Below are 15,490 nucleotides of genomic sequence, written 5' to 3'. Positions count from 1 at the left end.
ACTCCTGACATCAGATCAATTTAGGAAAGACAAAGGAAAAGGTGTGAAGTATTTTATTCATAAGCAATGGATACATGCTAAATGAAGTCTCTGTTCCTTTTATACAAAGCCCTTGCCGTCCTAGTCTTGTTCCTATTCTATCTCCTCCTCAGCATGTGGTAATTGTTTGTGTGGCAGAACTAGTGGATATTTACAGCAGAGATGTGATGGTACCTATCAAAACAAGCAATAATTTTTTTGCTCCTTATGTTAGAAAGCTTCAGTTCACACACATTTTGTCTCCTATTTTAGGAGAAGGCACCAGTCTTTCAATGTTCTATGCACATTTGAAAATTCACTGAATGACCCAGTAGGAAGAAAACATTTGTATTTACTTGTTTCATTTTCTGTAAGTTGTGCCTTAGGTTATGATCGTGAGAATATTGTATTATAGTCAATCTAAATTATAAATCTACAAAATGCAAAACTTATATCCAAAACATGTTGTTGTGGTCTACTAGACATAAGAAAAGAAAAATGAATGCGTTTTTTAAAAACAAGGTCAAAAATACTATGCTGATATTTCAATTGTGATAAACAAATAATGCAGTGTTAGACAGTTAAAAACACTGTTACTAACGGAGGAAATACAATCCAGGCATCATCATTATGGTTCTTTGGGAACAGCAAGAATTGTGCATATATTTATTTGTAAGTAAACAAGAACAAGCTTTGCAGCTGCTAATTTGATTCATATTCCTGGAATCAAGCTGTAAACAAATGCTTGTATTTTTGTTTTAGAGGGTGGATGAGGTTCGGTAGCTTTCCATTGGTCTAAAAGAAGGAACATCTGTTGTGGCCATAAAAAACTTGATGATCAAGTTTACCACATCCCACATTAGCAACATTAGGCATTTAGGTTGAAATCCGGATCGGACTGAACTCGGTGAAAGTTTCACTGTTAAATTCAGGGTGGCCTGGATTTCAAGCCAAAATCCAAAGCTTTAAAAACAATAGCACAGCGAGAATTAAAAACAAAAGTAGGCTGATGCTGTGTGTAGGAGCTATACACTGACTTGCCTAAAGTAACATTCCAGTCTGGTTTACAAATAGCCTTATATTAGGAAGTACGTATCAAGACATTCAATGCTACGGAAGTGGATTGTATGTTTAAAAAGAAAGCGTGATAAAAGCTTCTTTGGTCGGATCACGATATCAATATCACCATAGAGCAGAAGAATTTTAAAGATCTCAAAAAGAGAAATGGCCAAAGTCACTGAAGCATATTGTCTTCTTTAACCATTAATGGATCAAGGATGCCACTACGTCCTATACATTGCTTATCAAGGGAAAAGAAATGCAGGATAGGTGGATTCAGAAGAGCAAAGTCTTCTCCCTATAGACACATCGTTTGCACCACTTAAGAGTTAAAAATGGGGTCAAAATTTCATTGTCCAGAGCAGACTGAGTCAGACAACATGAGCTTAATGTTCCCCTCAGGTTTGGTTACATTATGTACAAAACTTGGAAATAAATGCTGAAATTCAGTATGTTTATCCCTCCGGTCCTTTTTCATCTTCCTTTCCCAGTCACCTGTGTATTAGCTATTTGACTTAGTGGTTAAGACCTCACCATTTGTCCAAATGCTGCGAACCTGTACCCAAAGGGCAAGGTAAAAGCCCTGCTTAGAGCTCAGATACATTCACTGAGAAGGCAGCTGTGGCTATTTGAGACGCCGCTGCCCCCAGCTCTTTATACCTGCCAAAGATGCCTGCCCCAGCTCTGGTGGCAGAATGAGACACAAGTGTCTCTGAGGCTCTTTCAGTGCAAAGTCCGAGAGCTTAACTCAAGCTGCCCCCACCCCCCTTGGCATTTCATGCTTTAAACACTGGGCTTTATCCTGAAGCAGCTTAGAATTATTTGTGTTTTCAGTCTGCTGACTCTGCTGTGTGGGTGGTATCCTCCGGGAGAGAGGCAGTAATATTTTAAACCGACAGAGTTATTTTCAAAACAATCACTTTCATGCACCATTAGCCACAGAGGCTGGTGTAAGCTTTGCTGGCTTTAGACTGGTTTAACAAAACAGCGCTCTTGTATCTGCTGCAGATTTTCATTTGCGCTCTGAAAGCTGCAAGAACGCAGCGAGGGCTTAGTTGTAGTCTGTATTTTTGCTGTTTTTCTTTTTCCATCTGGGGTGTGATTTTTTTAACAAGAAACATTAGTTAACTTCAAGAAAAGTTCAACAATTGCCTGAGTTCAGTATTGCCAGTTAGGGCAGGTAGCCATTTGAAAGACAGGGCTAGATAAACTCGCATTTCTTTCTTTGGTTTGGCTCTCTGAAGAGTTACATAAAACTTACCAGCTATTATGGGGCTCCTTGAAGTTTGCACAGCAGAATGTAAACAGAGAGTTAAATCTCTGGTGTTACTGATATCCAATACTCTTAACGCACAACACTTACTGACTGCTTGCTCTCTCTTCTACATTCAAACTTCTTTGGTTTCGTAACAGCAAGAAAAGTGTCAAATATGAGAGATCTTACCTTGGAGAAAAATGCCTTGAACCCCTCCCACTTCTCCAATAAAAAGATCTTGTCTCAACTATGCGCTTTTATTTCTTATGCCATTAAATTTACATGTCTATTTTAACCTATAATATGGTCATGTATTTCACATTATACTATAGGTCAAATGTTACGTTTGTATCATTTCTGTAGTAGCAGCATCATTACCGTCATAATGCTACCCCAGCTTGAAAAGATTTGTGATGAAAATGGCCTGATCACATAGATGTCCCATCAAGACACTTGATGCTAAAACAGCTCCATTACTGACACTGTGAGCCTTTGTTTGTCATATTAGGGGCTTTGTTATTTGATTGTGTCTTAGATGTCTAGTTCCTTTCTCCCTCTAAAAGGCACATTTTGCTTATTTAAAGTCAGGTAAATCCGGTGGTTCGTTTCATAGCATGACTTACTAACTGGTCTATAAACACAAACAGAGGGGAAGGAAAAAGTGATCATAAGGTGCAAATCTTAAGTCTCTATTGCTGCCAAATCCTACAGCCTGAGCAACAAGCTGCCTCACCCCTCAGGAAGGGCAGGAGCAGGCACATCAACAGTTGCTGCTGGCTTTCCCGCTGTACGTTCATTTGCTGGCTGACCCGCAGACCGCTTGTGCTGTGGACAGCACAGTAAACAACCGCACAGAAGAGAGGCAGGCGTATAGCACTGAAAAATTGCAGGCACTTTGCACATCATCATTAACTTCCCCCCACTACCCGTAAAAGAGACAATTAATCCATCTCTATATTCATGAGACCAACTGTTTTCCCTGTTAAATCTTTATACAGCTAAAGAGAAAGTAAAAAACTGTTACACAAACCTCCACACATTGAACTGCTGCTCTCCTCTGTCGATTTTTAAAATGGTTGATAATATTTTTCATGTTTATGACAACGCAAATGTAAGTGAAAAATGAAAGCTAGCCTGTGCTAAACTTTTCAAAGTAATGAAAAAAAGTCTGATCTTTCCTGATGTTAAAATGTCCCTTTACTAACATATATATGCCACCAGTTATTTACAGTGACATCCTATATTGTTAGAAATAAAGTTTAATTCTGCTATTGATTCAAACAGAACCGCAGTCAGGCCCCAGCTCTTTTAGTCCCTTGGAGGAAAAAAGTATTTTGCAGCTCTTACAGATCTTTTTTTTTAATCCGTTGACTCTTTGAAGCATTACAGCTGTTTGTTCATAGACAGTATCTATTTGTGGGTTAAACAGACAGATGACCACTCAACTCAAAAAATTCAGTATTAGATTTTCTATTTTTTTAATTGCATTTTAAATGTAGGTGGAGATATTTATCTCATAAAAAATTATGTGAAAGCCTCTAGTTTGTTTCATATGAGTATACTATTTTGCAGATAGACAGCAAAATTATGAGATATTTACAATCCACAGGAATCTTAAATGGATTACTTGTTAGGCATCACAAATTACTATTAAGTACTTTGTTGTGGATTTAGTGGTACTAAGGAGCTATTGAGACAGCAAACCAGCAGCTTACTGTGTCTAACTGAAAATCTCTTTACCCCCAAAGCTTTTTTGCTATTTTTTTTTTAAATCTGAAGTATGATACATTGCATAATCATAAATACACTTGTATTAAGTGTTGACATTTTCCGTAATACCTTGGGAAATTACATTAAAAAGACTCATTATTTTTGCTCCTATTACTGAACAGATTTGTACCAATCATGCAAATACGAACACAACAAGCCTTATGGGTGTTCATTAATAATGAATATTTGCTTCAGATATTAATTTCAAAATAAATATTAGCAAAACCATACTTTATCTATTCGCAGTGGGAGTATACAAAGCAATAACACGCTGGCAATAGCCATTATAACACACAATGATTTTTTTAGTCTTTATTTAATTTATGTGATATCACAAACTTAAATAAACACTCACAGAGTATGTTTGCACTCACCACGTATACTCCTGGGTTTACTGCTGACAAGAAGAGGTTTACAGGTATAATGAATTTGCAGATTTGTTTGAATTTATATCAGTTTTCTGGAAAAAATAAGCAGATAAATGAAAAAGGAAAAAATATATTTGTCTGCAGGGCTATTAAAAAGAATCATATTTCTAATTTACAATACTATGAACTTTGCTGATGTGTATATATGAATAACTCAGGAGAGTGCAGTTGGATTTTTTCAGGTCAATGTAACACACGTGCAGAACTTTGCCAGAGTTTTAGCGTCATTTGAACTTGTGCAGTCATCACTGTGAAATGAAACAAGTATGTTTTTATATTTTTAAAATCCAAGGAAACCAGGACATCCGGTATATCCAGAGACCTGTGAACAAGTACTGAAAATTGCAAACAGTTGTGGTCAAACTGTATTACTGAACAAGCTAGTCCAATCCATTTTGGTTTCAAGTAATGGTTAAAATGATTTCGAGGTGAAGTCATGCATTGCCCAATGACATCTGGCAAACTTGGCTAATGTGTTCTAGTTGTTTCTAGTCCAAAAGAGCTTGATGTTTAGTTACCCCAGCCTGTTCGTCATTGCCTAGAGTTAAGCTGTTTTGGTTTTAAGCACATCGTAGAGACCCTGAGTTGCAGTTTATTCAGGTACTTCATAACCTTATTACCTTTTCATAGTTTATTATAAATCTCAGATCTGGTCTGTGCATTTACACTTTACAGAGATTTGACTTTCCTTCTACTGTCCCAAATCTTTTCATGAAAGAGGAGACAGAGGTGGCTTGATGTTAGCAGGTGGGAAATGGGTGTATCGCAAACAGCATCCAGTTAGTAGCAAGGTGGCCAGGGCCAGTTCCTTTCATTAAAAAGTTCATCTCCTACATTCTCACGCACAATCTTCATGCTCCAACAGAGATCTGTGTGCTCTGTAGTGTGTTTTATGTATGCTTTGTATCACATGCATGTGACCTCCCCTCTCCTTATCAGTGCTGCTTACCATATCACATACCAAAGGCACTTGTTAGGACTTGTGTGCGATGCCGGTGATGCATCCCCTATTCACCCATGTGGAGATGTGCCTTTCCAGAAATCTGCCTGTGGATAACTTGAATGCCATCACTTCAAATCAAGAGCACTATTTTAAAAAAAAGTCATCCTTGCAGTGTGTGGGTAATCCATACTGAACAGGCACATGGGAGAGAGCTGAGGGTGCTGTGCAAGGAAGTTAGGGAGACAACTTGTAGACATGAAATGCTCTTTATTTCACATGCTCACCATTAGAGAACAAGAGAAGCAAATTTAACTGGAGCCTGACAAGACCCACTATATACTGATTCCTTCCCTAAGTTTTCAACAAGGCTGCTGGAGAAGCAGAAAGCAGATGGACATGAGCACCTCTTTGCTGAAAGCAGTGTTGCCCAGGATTCACCACCAGCAAAAAAGCCAGGCCCTTCTTGTTGCGTTCCCTCCCCACTCAGTTATACTCACCTCTAGCATATTACTCCAAGACCTGCACTCAGTTGCTAAAAACATTACCTGATTGAATGACCTCTTGTGATATGTAGTCTCACTACATACAACAGCTAGGTAGAGCAAAAGGGTATTAAAAATATACGTTAAACTGCGGGATACCATAGGGAATCTGGAAACTTCTGTGGCTTTTAAGGGTCAACAGATGGCCCAGAGTGACCTACTTTGGAATAAATAAATAAAAAAAGAGAGGCTAAAGTTGCTCTGGCAAGGAGTGCCTGTGCTGGTACTGGGAAGCTGCGGTGACTGCCGAGCGCAGGGGACTGACAACGGGGTGTCTCAAGGCTGCCAGCTGACTTCGCAGCCCAGGCTTCATTAGTATGCGTTGGCTGTTCTGTAGCCTACTCAATATGTGCCGGTAATATTAATCTGGGTTCCCTAGCAGCAGGTGCCTCTATCATAAGATTCTCTAGCATGATTACTTTGCAGATTGGCAGAAAGTCCAAGGTTTGAGTGACTCGAAAGAGCAAAATTAAATTTCCAACCCTAGCAATGTCTTTTCTGGAGTCAGGCTGGGTATTGATCTACAGTATCACTTTTTACTTTTAATAGAACTTAAGAAAAAATTACTTCATTCTCCAAAGAAAAAAATACATCCGGTACTCTCAATCAGCACCACAGACATAAAAGTAATTGTCAGATTTTTCCACTCTCCTCTTATAGTTGCTTTAAGGTGTAAACCATCTATTAGTACTACTGCTAATTTCAATGGGAAAATCTCTGAATTGTGTTATTCCTATAATATCACGTGTCCTCACTCTCCTCATGAGCTATTTTGTAAATTCCACCTATTTTCACTATCGTATCTGGCCTTTTCCAGAACTTTCCTTAAACAAAGAGCACATAAATCCTTCCAAAAGTATAAAGGAAAATTAAACTTGGATAAAGTTTTACACTGTGAGACACAATGTACAGACAGGTCAGGTACTTTACTGAGCTCTGCTTGTTGAGTAACATGGTTGTGAAACTGACGGTACCAGCATGTATTCACTTGATTTTATGGACAGCCAATGCAAAACTACTATTTGCCACCTGGCGAGCAGGACGAGTTCTCTTAAGCCTGCTGAGCATCCTGTTTGTAGAACAACCTAACGAATTAATTATCCAGTATGGATCATTTAGTTTTTCTCATCTGTTCAAATTTTTACAATTTAAATCCGTATAGATGTTCAGCTCAGTTATGAGTACAGTGTATGTGCTTGGCTGCCTGGTGTAACATAAGGATATGCTTTCCCACCAGTCTGGGACAAATCCTCTCAAGGGACACTAGGCTAAATATCCATTTGTTTTTAGACAACAATTGCAGAATGAAAACACTTTACATGAGATCCATTGTGATTCTTTAATCCCTCCTGCTCATTCTTAAATGTTTTTTACCTTTCAGACCTTTTAACTCAGCATGGAGAAAACAGGGACAGATTGATGTCAAAGCTTTCCCAAACTGTTAGCATTATGGAGCTCTATTTAAACTCTCTGACAGGGAGAATCATAGAGTCGTTTAGGTTGGAAAAGACCTTTAAGATCATCAAGTCCAAATCCTGTATGACAGTAAGAGGTCAAAGGCACTCAGTCATCCAACCCTCTGCCAGGCTGCATTTCAAATGATCAGAATTGGCCCTGAGTAACCTGGACTGACCCTGTAGGTGACCCTGCTGTGAGCAGGAGGATGGACCGGAGGACTCCTGAGGTCCTTTCCAGCCTGAATTACCTTATGCTCAGGTATTAGGAACTACTGTTTGCATTAGACTTTAATACGGTGAGCCTTAGCAAAGTGATTTTTCTGGAGTGCCAAAGGCACTTTCCAGACCTTCAAATGTTGCACAAACAGTGCGGATGGAGATCAGCGGATAGACCTGCAGCTCTCCCCATGGCGTTGGTATTCAGCTTACACGAGAAACATCTCTCATATCCCACCTTGGAACCACACACCTGCCTCGAAGGAGAAGAAGAAATTATTTCCTCAACTAACTCATAGCTATCCTCAAAATATAGGTCTCGTTTCCTACAACAGCTGTGACATCTCTTTCTGCTCCTTCACTTACTACAAACCATCAGCTACGGCCGCTGGAGTCCCCAGGGAGCCACACTGGCACTGCAGCCATGTCATACTATGCACAGACTTTCCCATCAAGCATCAAGCAGGCACAAATCCTCGCTGCCCACCCACGGTAGCAGCACTGACATCACCTCCTTGGCTGGGGAGGGTTAGAGACCGTGAAGCGGCACACAACATGTTTCTTCCTGCCCTGAAAGACTGCATGAACAGTCCTTTGCATGCCTGTGTTCTGCATTGAGGTGATGGTGGAGGCACAACACACCCTTCTCACAGGGTAGGTCTTGCTCTAGTCCATGGGGTGACCACCATCTGTCAACATTTTTCTCCTTAGTGCCCCTTGTGGGATGCAAACTATAGATGGGGGGAATGAAAACGATGAAGGTATATATAGAGTTTATGGAGAAATTATTAGCAACTTCATGGTTAACGTGCAAACATGGATCTTTGGTAAGGCCCTGAGCATGAAGACAGGTTCAGTACGTGCTTAATTTTGTTATGAATTGTCACATCAGAAAGTCTAATAGAAAATATAACACTGTCTGAAAGTATCCATAGAGTCAGGCCTTAGACCTTACGGTGACATTTTCTGAGATTGATTGCATACGGTGTGCATTTTTTGCAGTTGCTTTCTCTCGGAAATGCCTCTCCCAGCACTTCGAATGCCCTCTCCTGGGTGCTGCAGAAGCCCTGCTGTCTGGACAGGAGACCCGTGCTCAGTTAAGTGGCCAGGGCAGGAGACCTGTCTGGACATGTGGTAGAGGTCCCAGGGTGAGGGACTCTTTGTCTCATTCAGTGTTATAAGGGATTAAATCATTAATGAAGCTTTATTTAGCTTCCTGGCTAAGCTGGCCCTAAATTTTCATTTGTTACATATCTCTCTTGCTTTTATCTCCTGCAGATTCTGTGCTTATACAGGAATATTCCGTTTGCATGCAGGATGTAAAAAAGGTCTTATGAAATTACTTTGAACAAAGGCCTAGATTCACAAAAATATGTCAGTACCTAATTTATTCTGAGGAGATGGTAGGGGTAATACAGTGTCTTAAATGTTTTCTTGTATTTATTCTGCTGATGATATCACTCACTCACAGCAATATTTTTTATTCTTCATGCGACTAATTTTGTAGCACAAATCCAGAGTTGTCAGACTGCAGAAATTTGAATGCAAAGAAACTATTGTTAAATATGAAAAATGGTGTTGTGTGGTACATAGATATGAGATGAAGCTACTTTAAAAACTTCAATAGATATCAAAATGGAAAGCAATAAATATGAACACTGTTCACAGAGTTGACAAGATAGCTCAGGGATGCATGCCTAAGATGTAATTTCTGCAATAAAAAATACTGTAGTTTTACTGAAGAAGTGCTGCAACAATACTGTGTCTGTTTCGCCTGTCAGAGTATAGATGACACTCTTGCAGCCAGTCTCCATTCCACTCCAGATCATTTCCAAGATGCTGTAGATCAACAGGGTGATCAAGGACAAAGTCACAGCCTGAGTCATTAAGGGAAGGTCAAAGTATGTGGAAAAATCAGGGTCAAGCTCCCGAGAAAGGTCCTCCAGTTCAGGAAGAAAAATTAAGGTTTTCTTCTTCAATGCTGAGACCTCTGTCCCAATCTCCCCAGAGAAACACACTGACATTCAAACTAAAGCACAGTGTAAGGAAACATTACAACATCCAAATTCTCTCTTATGCTCCAGCTTTCAGAGTTTCTGTTATGAAACTGGTTATTGACTGGCATTTGAAGATGATTGACACCTGTTTCAAATGGTTAAATTTCTCAGGAGTATGGAACATAATAGATTATAAAGTTGTTTGAGACTTAGTAATGATAACCCATTCGCTGTCTTGAAATGAATACAATGAAGAATCTCACTGATATTTGGTATTTCATTTGAAGGGGATGTCCTCTTCTCAGAACTCTGAATTTGGGCTTACACTTAAGTCTTTCCATTGGCAAGAGAAAATTTGGCCTAACAGAGTGATGCTACGAGAACTCCATTAAATCAGAATGACTGTTCGTGTGAGGAAGTAGAACACAAGGAGGACTTCAGTTTCTGATGTTCTGTACCAAGATGACATTTAGGTGCCTATGATATTGAAGTGATGCCATGAGTGCCTCCAGAATAGAGCTGAGGCTAAGCTGTCAAGTCTTGCAAAACCTGTCAAAAGCTTTGCCAATTCAAAAAAATAGCTAAGTCAGCAAAAGGCCAGGCTGAGTGAGTCTGAAATGTGATCCACGCTCTGAACTTCAATTAGCTCATCCAGGTTAGATGAACGGTCAGGCTAGTTTCACAGGGTATTGTTAAAAAGCTTGTGTTAAGCACAGTGAAAGGTGACGCACAGGTAAACCAGACACAGTATCCATCTGGCATCTCGTACAGAAACTCTATTTAAAAAGTCAGTATTAACTAAAAAGTGTATTTATGCATATAAAGTCATATTTTGCTGTAATGAAACCTTGCATGTGTCTGAACACATCACTTTTACATATTGCTGAACGATGTCTTCATTATATTATAACTGTATTTTGAAAGTATGTTGCATTAAAAGGCAAACGTCTATACACTGGGAAAGAATTTGCCCCAGTAGCAGATTTCATGCTTTACCTCACCTTGGTTTTGACCAACTGGATAATTATTTTGGGGGAAAATAAGGAATATTGGACTCTTCTTCAGTTAACAGTATTAAGGAAGTTTTGATAAGCTGTAATATTTTTTGTTTTATTCTATGTAAAGGAGGATTTTCAGGTGTGATAATGTATGGCTTCTAACTGAAATGCGTTCATCAAGATGGTGTTGGTTATGCAGTATGGGCACAGTCCAAGAATACAATTTGATTAGTTCTAACTTCATACAGAGTGAGATGGTATGTTAAAAATAGCTCAATTTCAACAATTAGGATGCTTTTAATAAAAGAGGGACTTTGGAAGGACTTGTTCTTTTTTCTTAAATATTTTTGCCAATCGAGTCATGGCTCTCTTTATGCCATATAGGTTGCCTGTACATTCGTGTAGCAGCTAATCTTTTTTAAAACGAATTTGTCACTTAATGGACATCTAGTCTATGCAATGTACTGCTGCAAAATATCACCGAAGCTAAAATCCAGCAGGCCTGAAAAGTATTGCAATTTATTTGTATTTATGAATACCATAATTAACCAAATTTATTACAAATATTTTAAAAAAGAGGAGTTTGAAGGAGATATGAAAAAGCATCAGATTTTATACCACTCTTTAAGAGCTTAGAGGAGATTTCTTCGGGAATAAATGACCTGATACCTATCTCCTCTATGCTGTAACTAGGTTAGTACTGACAATGACAGGTACCAGCCTAGATAAACTAGTGAAATTCTGAGAAACAGAATTATTTATAATCTCCTCCAAACCTGTAAAAGTAGTTGCCAGAAATGAACGCGCCCCTTTCTGTTTGCTGACTGTTAAGTTGAGGCTGAGGTTAGACATAGGTGTCTAACTTTTAGGCCCTCGATTTATGGCATATTCTACACTGTGTATCCTATGATAAAAACACAGGATAGAGAGCAACGACATACAGTTTTACTCCTAGTTATTGCAATTTCCTCCAAAGTTCGTAAGTTCACAGCAGGAAGTATGTTCTTCTGTATTTTTAAAACCCCAGGGACACAGTAATTAGTATGTCATAAGTTTGTGTTTTACAAAATACACCATCTGCCAAAAGTGCACTGGATGTTTTCTTTTAGAAATGGAGGGTTCCTGCTTAATCCATTTTGTCTTAAACTTCCAGCTGCCTTTTTGGTAAAACACAAGCTGAAGAAAACCCAAAACATTAACTTTTTTTGTTTTTTTCTAGTCTTTCTTGTTTGCTCTCTTTTCAGTGTTCTAACACAACAGTACAACAATGATTCAACAATATTTTGACCTAATAAATTACTGCCTGACGTTCACTTAAAATAAATGTATTACACTGAGCCACAAATACAGATTCAGCTGCTGCTGGCTGTGTTTTCCATCTGCAGAGCCTTTCCCCAAAACTGCCCGACGACATCCCATAGATGATTCTGACTCACTGGGATCTCACAAAGCCTGGGCCTGACGCAGGTATTAGCAGTGGACATCGACTCAATGAAGCAGCAGAGTAAAGCAGGTAGGGAATTTTTAAGGGTGGTTGCGTCTGCATGTGAACTAATGAAAAATAAATATAGGGAAGGACTGGTTTAATCTGTTTACATAACTCACTTAAAATTAACTTGCAATTAGGCCCTCACCAGGAATTACTCAGTGATTATACCCTCCAGCTACCTAATACAAGCATGAGTTCTGGGCAAGGCTGTAAGGAGGAGTGATGGGCTGCGGATCCCAAAACAGGTCCTTTCGGGGCCACCCCTGCGAAATGCCCAAGCGAGCCACTAGAGGGAACTCAGCCTGTTCCCTACGAGGCCTCGGCACCGGACTTTCCCTACTACTCACTTACTCGGACCTTACAGCTATATGCATACGCTTTAAAGACACCTGCCACAGTATCATAGAATCATAGAATCATTAAGGTTGGAAAAGACCTCTAAGATCATCGAGTCCCACCATCAACCCAACACCACCATGCCCACTAAACCATGTCCCTAAGCGCCTCATCTACACGTCTTTTAAATACCTCCAGGCATGGGGACTCAACCACTTCCCTGGGCAGCCTCTTCCAATGTTTAACCACTCTTTCAGTAAAGACATTTTTCCTCACGTCCAATCTAAACCTCCCCTGGCACAACTTGGGGCCATTTCCTCTCGTCCTATCGCTAGTTACATTAACTCCATCTGTTAAAGCAAATGTACCAGTGTTCTTCTGTATCGCACACGCACGTGATGCGTTTCATCTTTTATATTAGTAGTAATGCAGTTTTTTAACTTTTTCTCTCTTAATTCTTTTCTTTCCTCATCATTTCTTTGTTTACGTGGTGTCAACACTCTCTGGAAGTGAACCAAAAAGTTACCGAATGTGCTCCTGGAACTAGTGGGTGTGTAAAACACATTCCTTGCATTTCTGGCAAGAAAGGGACTTGGGAGTAGGAAATTAAGGAAGGGTGGAGACTTGCTAGAGGTCCTTAAAAGGTGAGGTCAGGCGGTCTGGCTGTAACTGAGGAAGACAATATGGAGAAAGGTTGCTAAGCGAGCAGAGAGCTCCTTCCTTTGGTCATCACCTATCGGCTTACTGCTCCTTCACCTTCTTCAGTATCTTACATCTGCCCAGAGGGAAAGCACCGTCCTTCACCGTCCTTAGGGCTCAGCCCACGTAACCATCTCAGTAACGTTAAAAGTAAGCAAAGCCCTTCCTAAGAAAATTGTGACTAAGCTGGCATTTGGATCAAGACTGCAAGACTGGATCAAGATTACTTTTACCCTTCCCCCCACATCTTCACATTGTGTCCCTACAGTGTTTGAAAAGTAGGGCATGTTTGTGTTCAAAATGATATAAAAATGCAACAGTTCGGAAGAGGGCAAGTAATCAGTTATAATAGCAATACAGGTAAACTCTTCAGTGTTGCCACAGAGGGAAGGAATAAAACCAGGCTGTCTTACCTGTACAGAAGTTTCTGTTTCATTTCAGGGATATTTAGGTGAGGAGGTTGCCCTCTCACTGGGTGCTACGTCTGGGGCAGTGAAGGAAAAACCCCTTTTTGTTAGAAGGCTGCCTTCTCTGAACGCTCTGAAATATGCTGACGTTGCCATCAAATCTGGCACATTTCACAAGATTACAGAGGATGGTGACTACATGATCCCGATAGGGGGTCACCAGAACTGGGGGTTCTCACCCGATCCCTCCCTTTACCCCAACGACTCAGCAAAGTCCTATAAACACAAGAAAAGTCCTTGATCCCCAAATACTTCCTTTTTCAGGTATAAATTACAGAAATCACACCAGTTTGCTCACCAGTGGCAACCTACAGCCTAAGTACATACAACCAGTGTAATTCTCAAGCTGAAGACAAGGGTTTATGAACCACTCGGACTAAATGACCGCATCTGCCACACACAAGCCTCAATATGTGTAACTTGCAGTAATGCCACTAGACTAATGTTAAACAAAAGTACCAATGCAGTGCTTCCAACAGTCAGGGCTTTGTAAAATCTAAAGGCCTATTTTCTGGGAGTTGAATAAATTAGATTTTATCACCTCAGGGGAAAAAAAGGTGAGAGGAATGCTGACTTCAACACAGGAAGAAGTACCTCTGGTAGGACGTGTTTGCTGTGCAAATTAATTCCTGAGGATTTTTTTTTTTCAAATTGAGCTGAATTCTTGACCTTCCTGTCTTAGCTCTGATAACATTCTTCTACGCTCTCAACGCAAACCAAAAAGTTCACAGCCTCTATACTGCTGACAACATTCGGTTGCTCAGCTTCAGTAGTTAGGTCCTTTCATTGGATAATGTATCTCTCCTTAATTGATGGATGTTCTCTACATTAATCTTTTCTGTTGAATCAGCAACTAAACATTTCCTGCTATCAAAAACATTTAACACTGTGGTTCCTGTTCAACAAGGTAGCATCAATTTTTCACAGTAAATGTTAACATTTTACAACCTTTATCTGTTACTTGCTTACCCCCTAGCCTCTTTAGGGTAAGGACCAACCTATTCGTAACATAAAACCTTCTCAGAAATTACAACAGAAAATAATTCCCCTTAAATATATTAGGCATATATTATGAAAAAAAAATTAAAGAACGCACTGTGAAGTCAAAATTCAAAGCGTACAAGGGGTTGTAGAAGAAAATAAGGAATGTGTTTAACTGCATGATGGAAGTGTCAAGACTTTCTATGCAGAAATAAAGGTAAACTTACTTCCAAAATTACAATGAAAACCAACCTATAATCTTCAGGCTTCATATAATCTATAGGCTTCATATTTGATCTCAAAACTGGGTAAAGCAGAAAAAAATCCTGAAGCGTGGCAGGCATCAAACGCTTTATACTGCAAAAGCTTAAAAAATACCCTCTGAAAATAAATGCTTAAAATGACACTACTTGGATAAAATATTAATCAGCTGAAATAAAATTCAATTTATGGAAAAAGTTACAGCCTCATATACAGTATACTGAAGAATTTGGCAGCATCTCTGAAGAGATGCTGGTGCAACAGTTCACATGCACACGGGATTTCTAGCTCCTGTTGCGTTAGGAGAGAGCAGCATTTTAGCTTTAGTAGAGCACCAAGCCAGCCGTTATTAATGAAGCTGTCTAATGGGCTGAAATTTAGCCACGCGTGAAAACCCAACAACAGATACTTCTGTGCTCCATGAAAGCTAATTTTTCAGGACCATCACCACGTGACATTTAACTGTTTAAAAGTAAGCTGCTAGTTAACTCGCACAGTTGATTCCCCTGCAGTTCTGCCCAGCATTGCACTAAAGATTTTAAACGGAAAAGATTTTCATTATCTAACCAAAATG

This window comes from Aptenodytes patagonicus, chromosome 3 (assembly GCF_965638725.1).
Source record: "Aptenodytes patagonicus chromosome 3, bAptPat1.pri.cur, whole genome shotgun sequence".
In the NCBI taxonomy this organism is placed as follows: domain Eukaryota; kingdom Metazoa; phylum Chordata; class Aves; order Sphenisciformes; family Spheniscidae; genus Aptenodytes; species Aptenodytes patagonicus.
This window is presented reverse-complemented; position numbering follows the sequence as displayed.